Consider the following 8,882-nt stretch of genomic DNA (forward strand, 5'->3'; position numbering starts at 1 on the left):
TCTACAGCCTGCAGAACTGTGAGCCAAATAAAGTTCTTTCCTTTATAAATTACCCAGCCTCAGGTATTGTTTTATAGCAATGCAGAACAGACTAACACAGACACACACACCAACCAAGTACAGTATGAGGAGGGATTATTGGGTGCCATTTTGGAGGTTGTCTACCACAGGATTTTATCTGTATCATTATTCAAATTTCATTTTTGAAAAATTTTGTAAGGGCACATTTATAGAAATACGAATGCTTGTTTAATATTTGATGATATTAGGGAATTAAACCGTTTTTGTGTGATCATAGTAATTTTTAAAGGTTCCTTTTAGAAGTACATATTGAAATATTTAGAGATGTAGTGATATAATGTCTGGGGTATGCTTCAAGATAAGAAATGCAGAAAGTGGGTGGTAGTATAAATCAAGATTGGTTATGAGTTCAGAATTGTTGAGTAATAGGTATATGGGGACTAAGTATTCTGTTCTGCATACTTTTACATGCAGTAAATCCCCACTTATCTGTAGGGAATATGTTCCAAGACCCCCAGTGGATGCCTGAAACTGAGGATAGTCGCACTCCGAGCCATTATTAAGTAAAGTAAAGAACACAAACACTGTGATACTGCTACACTTGATCTGATAACCAAGAAGTCTACTAAGTGACTAACAGGTGGGTAGCATATACAGCATAGATATACTGGACAAAGGCAGGACTCACATCCTGGGCAAGATGAAGCAGAATGGCAGAGTTCATCATGCTGCTCAAAATGATGTGCAATTTAAAACTAATGAATTATTTCTGGAATTTTTCAGTTAATATTTTTGGACATGAGGTGACTGCAGGTAACTAAAACCATAGAAAGCAAAACCACAGATAAAGGGATACTATGGTACATTTTCATTTTCCGTAATAAAAAGTTAAAAAGGAAAAAGACACCATAGGAAAATAAAAGACAAGTCACAAACTGGGAAAAGATCTTTGCAACACATATGACTATTGAAAGGATTAGTATTCACACTGTGTAAAGAACCACTACAATTCAATGAAAATGAAGATAATGCTGTCCACCCCAACAGGCAATTCATACAGGAGAAAACCTGAAAAGGTACCCAACCACAAGGAAATACCATTTCACACCCACCAGATGAACAAAAATGTAAAAGCCTGGTAATATTACAGTTCTTATATATTGCTGGTTGGAGTATGAATTAATATAATCAATTTGGGAAACAATATGGTATTATCTAGTAGCTGAAGATGCACATCTTCTGTGACCCAGGAAAAATATATAGCAGGAGACATGAGCAAGAAAATTCATAATGGCATTTGTAACAGAAAAACGTGGAAGGAAATCCACTGTCCATCAACGGTAGAGTGATTAAATACATTGTATATGCTCATACAGTAGAATATAGTAGTGGAAAAAATGAAATATAAGTTCATGGACATAGATAAATCTCTAACAAAATGTTGAGCAAAAAAACAATTCACAAAAGAATTTTACAGTAGGATTCCATTTATATAAAGAACCAATGAAAGTAAATAGCCTAAGTGTACAAACATAAGAAGTAAATCTATAAATTAAAGCAAAAGAATGATAAGCACAAATTCAAGACAGTGATTTCCTCTAGCTACAGAGGGAAGGGAATGAAGTAAGGAAAAGGTGAACAAGGAGCTTAAGAGTATGATAATTATATGTGTTGGTTTGGCCAAACAGTCCTGGTTTACCTAGCACAGTTGTGGTCTGCTGATTGCCTGGGGTAATGATTAATAGCACTGTCACTCCCCAAATTGTCACTGTTTGGATAATAAATTATATGCATCCTTTTTAGAGTAAAAGTAACTTTTTTCTCCTTAAACTGGATGGAGGGCATGTGGGTCTTTATCATTTTTCCTTATACATGTATTTTTAAAATATAATTTAAAACTAGTCAGTATTTTAAAATATAACTAAAAACTTTAGTCAGTGTTAGTCACTGTGTTAGTGACAACACAGTAAAAAAAATTTGTAAGACAAATAAATATAAATATGATCCAAATGAAATTCTTTTCATCTGGGTGGATACAGGGATAAATAACATACTGTATGGCTGGCATTGTATTAAGCTTGTTACCGATATTACTTCATAGCAAGACTTTTAGGTAGGCATTATTATCTCCATTTTACATAGGAAGAATCTAAGACACAAAGATTATACATAATTTAACCAAAGTCATATTATATGTGACAGGGCAGAATTTGAACCCAAGAAGTGTGACATCAGACTACATGCTCTTAACTACCATGCCAGAGTCCATAACAGATTTTCTTAACCTTTTTTATGCCACAGATCCCTTTGACAGTCTGGTGAAGCCTATAGAGTCCTTTTTAGAGTAATGTTTTTTGTACATCAAATATAATGCACAGGATTATAAATAAAATCAATTATACTAAAATATGATAATCAAAATATTTAACAAATGTATACTATACCTGTACTTTTTATTAATGTATTAAATAATAAAATCTAGCAGGTCTAATGTATAATTTTGAAATAATACTAATTGTATCTTGAGATATCTACAAATATAGTAGTGTGATAGGAAAATGTTTGTGATTTTTATAAGTGAAAAAGTCACCAAAATACTTGTAATAACACTGTGGTTTTTTGCATATGTTCACAATGGAAAGAAATCCTAAATCTTACTTAGAAGTTAGCAAGAATTATAATATTTTTCCCACCCCAATTCATGGCCCTCTACTTTATGATCTTATTTCATAGGCTTTCTGACATGTTTTGCTTCAAAGAGGTCGTATTTCCCATCCCATTTCCTATCTTCTGGTTTGGGATTACACTCAAGATGTGACATACAAATAGATTAGTGTATTAGAAAGAAAATATTTTTCCACATGGCGAACTTTAGTGGAGGCTAACAAATCAGAATGTGCTAAAATAGCCATGTGTACATATAGACAATGGGAAGTTTGGAACTGCTTTAGCGTTTTATACAAAAGACTTAAAACTAATTTCAGCTGGGCACTGTGGCTCGGGCCTGTAATCCCAGCACTTCGGGAGGCTAAAGTGAGAGGATTGCTTGAGGCCAGGAGTTCAAGACCAGCCTGGGCAACATAGTGAGACCCCCCACCCCCATCTGTACAAAAAAATTACAAAATTAACCAGGCATGGTGGCTCACACCTGTGGTACCAGCTACTTGGAAGTCTGAGACAGGAGGATGGCTTGAGCCTGGGAGGTTGAGGCTATAATGAGCCATGATCATGCCACTGCACCCCAGCTTGGGCAACAGAGTGAGACCCTGTTTCCAAAAACAACAAAAACTGGTTTCAAATATATTGCTACATTGGAATTCTCCATAGAGGAATTAATTGTTGATAACACAATGCCCTCAGTATACTGTTTGTCAATACCTATAACAATGCAACAAACAAAAAAGAAAATTTAAATAGCTGGACCACATTAAAAGTTTTATTGGGCTAAAATCAAAAACATCTGACAAGTTTTTGACTTGCCTTTCTCATGATTTAATGTCCCAGCAGAGCAACTGGGAACCTAATTCTGACCAACAAGGAGGAATTGTTTGGCTAATTGGAAGTGACAGAAACCTTGGGAGAAAGCAAGCGCATACCAAGGATAATTATAAGAAGGTAACATGGGCCCTAAAGGATAGTGTCAAGAAACCTGAAACCCCCAAATGAGGTGAGACTTGCAAAAAATGCTAAGAAGGGCAAAGAACAGGCCTTTTAAAATTCTATTCAGAACCAGAAGATGATAAAGAAAGGGAAATGCCCACTAGCAGCTTCTACTGTAAGGTTAGAGCTGACAGAGAAAGAACTCCTTAACTACTATTTGCTTCATTCTCTACAAAGGAAACTAGAGAAGTGGGTTGACATAATAGAAAGAACATGTGTTTGTGGGGCCAGGCAAACCTGGGTTTAATTCTGTTTCAACACTGTTTAACAAAATTTATGGGAGGCTATTGTTTTGGATTGGGCTACTGCACTAGGCCCCTCCAGACCAAACCAAAATGGAGTCACTCATACTAAAACTCCAGGTCACCAAACCAAAACTAAGTTGTTTATCTGACCTTCCAAGAAATCAGGAGGGAGAAAACAACCAAATCTCCAAACAGGCCAATTTTAATCAGCGTGATAAGGAAGTCCTCTCTTTTTTAACCCTATAAAGAAAGTAACTTTTTGAAATGATCAATATACTTTTTATTCCTTAGTTCTGCTTTCTTTAGCCCCTTTCTGCCTATAAAACCCACTTCCTCTGCTCAACTTACTGAAGCAGTATTCTATTGTATAGAATGAGATGCTGCCCAATTCTAGAATCACTAATAAAAGCCAATTAGATCTTTACATTTGTTGAAATTTTGTCTTTGACAACATTACTAGTTACATTATTCTGGGTATCCTTTTCCCCATCTGTAAAATGGACATATCGATATCTTTCCCATAGGATTTTTCTCATTAATAGAAGTAATACATTCAAAACACTGAGCCAGGCTCACACCAATGAGCAACTTGTTAATATTACTCAAAAGCATATTATAGATATTGACAGAAAGCAATACTGTTCCTAATTAGGGGAAGAAATTCTAAGAGAGTACCTAACAGTTTGAATTTAGATTATAACATTTGCTCTGAGTATTTTACATTACAGCCTTTGGGGGAAAAAGTACAAATGAGATCTGAGAACAGTGGTACTCATCTTTGAGGAATTATGAAAAACATAATAGAACGCTAAACATGGGAAAATAGCCTTCAGGTTGAAAAGTGGAAATCTCAATCCCTGAATTTTTTTTTTTAACTAAGTAACGTTTTTACCCATTGGTGTCATTTAACCAAAAGAAGAAGAAATTCCAAAAAAAAATCAACTGAAACAAAAGAATAGACTGAATCTGCCAAAGGAGTGCTTAAAATGGAGGCCTTAGTCTTCAAAGCTAAGGTGATGAGAAAAGAACAGGTCTTAAATTTCTTCAGAACTTCAAGAGGCAAAGCTTGAAAGAAGAAAAAATTTTATTCTTAGGTAAGATGTAGGGGTAGAATGGTGGCCCCTGCAAAAGGTAAGCCTTCCTCCTAATCCTAGAATCGTGGATGGTACCTTATTTGGATAAAAAGGTCTTTGCAGTTGTAATTAAGAACGTTGAGATGAGGAGATCATCCTGGATTATCTGGTGGACTGTAAAGTCAATGACATGTATTCATATATGACAGAAGAGAAGACATGGAGAAGAGGAGGGGGTAGTTGTGACCGTGGAGGCAGAGAATGGAGTAATGTGATCATAAATCAAGGAATGCTGATAGCCACTAAAGCTGGAGAAGGCCAAGGACAGATTTTCAATCCTCCCATAGAAGTACAGCCCTGCTAATGCATTGATTTTGGACTTCTGGCCTCAGAACTGTAAGAGAATAAATTTCTATTGTTTTAAGCCATCAGTTTGTGGTAATTTGTTACAGAAGCCCTGTAAAATACACAGAGTTCAAAGAGAATCCAGTAATATCTCTAAGAGACTTGTGTATTAGTCAGGGTTCTCCAGAGAAGCAAAGCCAAAAGCCAATAGAATGATACATGTTAAAGCAAATTAAAATGGAGACCATGCCTGAAGAATCTCTGTTCAGGCAAACCCAGTTAGGCCTCATAAGTTAACCTTGCTTGATTTGCAAACATAATCTAAAACTTAACTGAAGCTATTTCCAGTAAATGAATATAACACAGAACTTAAGCTCAATCAGTCAGAAGCAGCTTTATAATTATGTAGCTAGGGACTTTCCAAGAGGATGACCAAAGAAGGAAATGATATAACTGTAACCAATCAAATATTTTCTTTGCTTTCATGTTCCTCCTATAAAAGCCTCCCCACTGCATTCCTTCAGCAGAGCTCCCAAACCACTTCTGGTTTAGAGTTGCCCAATTTGTGAATCACTATTTGCTCAAATAAACTCTTTAAAATTTTATTGTACCTCAACTTACCTTTTTTAGATAGATAATAGATAGATAGATAGATAGATAGATAGATAATTTATTATGGAAATTGGCTCAATCACAGAGACCAAAGGTCTGCCATCTGCAAGCTGGAGAACCAGGAAAGCCAGTGGTGTAATTAAGTTCAAGTTCAAAGGGCTGAGAACCAGGAGAATCAATAACTTAACACCCAATGTAAGGCCTGAGAATGTGGGGTAGGGATGCTAGTATAAGTCCTAGAGTCTGACTACTGCAGAACCAGGAGCTCTGATGTCCAAGGGTAGGAGAAGATGGAGGTCCCAACTCAAGAAGAAAGCAAATCACCTTTTCTTTGCCCTTTTTGTTCTATTTGGGCAGGCTTCCAGTGAATTGGATGATGCCCACCCACACTGGTAGAGCAGATCTTTAGTTAGTCTTGATTCAAATGCTAATTTCTTCACACAGGCACACAGAAATATTGTTTTATCATCTATCTGGATAGCCCTTAACACAGCCAAGTTGACACATAAAATTAACCATCACAATTAGGTTTTCCTGGGCTGGAGGGAATGGGAGATAATGAAATGGGTGCTGGAGGGTAGAGGAGGTCTAAGGGACTTCTTGGCGGGACTATGAGAAACAGAATGGAATGAGCAAATTACAGACCCCACAGTCTCTGCTCTGACAGAGATTGCCAGAGTTTGAAATAGACCTGATATGGTTACTACAGGTTACCAGAACCGGGAAGTCATGTGGCAGCCAAACTAATATCCATAGATCACCCAGAGAGTATTTCATGTGATCAGAGTCTCTGTTTAATTGACAACTGCTTCCCACTTCCCATCCCCTTCAGGTATAGCAGGAGTCACAGCTGTCTGTATGCAGGTACTTTACTCGACCTCATTCAAACTAATAGGAAAAAGTACTTTTTCGGTAGTCTAAGTAGTCACAAACCCTAAGAAATACAGAAAAGATTATAAGGACATCTACGGGAGTGCCAGTGATATAAAATGATAATCCATATCACATGGAAACCCTCCCAAATAAATAATCTTTATTTGACTAGGACTTTATTCATTCAGCTGAGATTCTCCAACACCCCTGATAACCAGCCAGGACCGTGCTGATCCTAGGCAACAATCTAAAAGGAATAATTAAAGGATGCTGTGGGAGCATCTATAAGAGAAAGCAGTAATCAATCAAATACAGCACGGGTTTATCTATGATAATTTATTTCAGTCTAATTTAATTTTCTTTCTGATAGTGTTACTAGGCTAGTCAACCAATAAAATTCAGTAGGTAATATTTTTCCCATGCCCATGAGGTATTAGTGACTTTTTTTTTTTTTATCATATCCTTGTGAGTAAGTTGGAGGGGTTGAGGAGGCTAGATGGTAGTGCTGTCAGAGAAGGACTTAGCATCCAAAAGGTACTGACTCCTAGATGGCAGTCAGCCTCTCCAGAGGTTTTTAGTATAGAATTACAGTCCTGGGTCATCTGTGTTTCATTGACTTAAAAGAAAACATAGAATCCATATTTATCAAATTTTTACCTGATTCAAAATCAGGAAGGATAGTATTTTTTCCAAACTTTGGAACAGCTTGATGTTGACTCTGGGCTAAATTCTATATGGGCATAATTAGAATCAATAAAATTTTGAGAGTCTATAACAATATAGGCAGAGTCCAACAAACTAGTAGGATTTTTAAGTTTATTCACTCATTTAGATGTCACAAATTTCTGGAATATCAACTCTGTGTAAATGTCTATGTTAGGCTTTAGAATATGAATAAGGTATGTTGGACTGCAGGAGTTTAAAATCTGGTGAATAAAACAAACTTGTAAACAGATAAAATATAACAAATATTAATTGTAAGGCATTATATTTAGCATTATATTTAGTAAAAAATAAAAACTACATTTAATTGTATGATATGGACAGGCACTGGCATGTGTGAAACACCTTTAGACATTTAATAAGCTGGAAAAAATAATATTTACCTTAAACATATACTGCTGGTGCAAACATAAAATAGTAATTTTGTGGAAAGTTACTATGTACAAGCCATACTATTTAATGCAGCAATTATCTTCTAAGAATCTACTTTAAAAACAATCTAAAATATATTCATAATGTTTTATATATATATATAAGGAAGTTTACAATCAAATTATTTATAATGGCAAAAAAGTTTAACATGAATGATTAAAAAGATAGTATAGCCATATGATAGTGTCATAATCATAAACAGTTATGTCTCTAAAAAACGGGTGTCTGAAATATTATGTCATATTATAGAATAGCATGTTATAGTCAACTAGAAGTCTGGGAAAAAATGATTTTTTTACTGTAAAACCTCTTGAATGTTTTGAATTTTGTGCCATGTGCATGTAACACATTCAAAAAATAAACACAATTTTAAAATAAAGGATTCAACTTAAAATTTTAAAAATACACTTACAGATAGTTTTTAATGATATAAAGAAATACTCATGATATACTAAGTGAAAGGCAAGGACATTACATTATTTCTTGCAGTAGTTATGAATAATTGGAAAATGTATATACTCTGGCTGTATTACTAGGAATATTTTCTTCAGTATTTTGCACCGTAAGAAATCTAGGACTGGTTTACATAAAAGCAAGCAGAATGATGAAGAAACTCACCTTAAGAACGGCTGAATGAAAATGTAAATGTTTAGCCTGGAATATATACATATGAGATCATGATGACTGTTTTCAAGCATCTGACGTCCTGCCATGTGAAAAAGTTATCACGCTTCCACTGGAAGGTCTCAGAGGATGGAACTAGACCCATTGGCAAGAGCTATAGCAAGCCATTTCAACTCGATGTCAAAATACTTGCAGACTTAGTCACTTGTTTATATGTCATTTCAGTTCAATGTCAGGAAACACATCCAAAAAGAACAGGGCAAAAAATGAGTGG

The 8,882-nt window shown here is 35.4% G+C and overlaps 1 long non-coding RNA gene across 2 annotated transcripts; it reads left to right on the plus strand.

Moving 5' to 3' along the window:
- Window positions 1-568: 568 nt before the first annotated feature.
- On the plus strand, window positions 569-5,947 carry LOC115836309. Of its 2 annotated transcripts, none has more exons than XR_004031251.1 (2): window positions 569-661; window positions 3,526-5,947. It is a non-coding gene; the product is annotated as an uncharacterized LOC115836309 (long non-coding RNA). The 2 variants fall into 2 exon arrangements; XR_004031253.1 differs by having other exon boundaries at window positions 3,529-5,947.
- The last annotated feature ends 2,935 nt before the right edge of the window (window positions 5,948-8,882 follow it).

Source organism: Nomascus leucogenys, chromosome 2 (assembly GCF_006542625.1).
Source record: "Nomascus leucogenys isolate Asia chromosome 2, Asia_NLE_v1, whole genome shotgun sequence".
NCBI classification, from domain to species: domain Eukaryota; kingdom Metazoa; phylum Chordata; class Mammalia; order Primates; family Hylobatidae; genus Nomascus; species Nomascus leucogenys.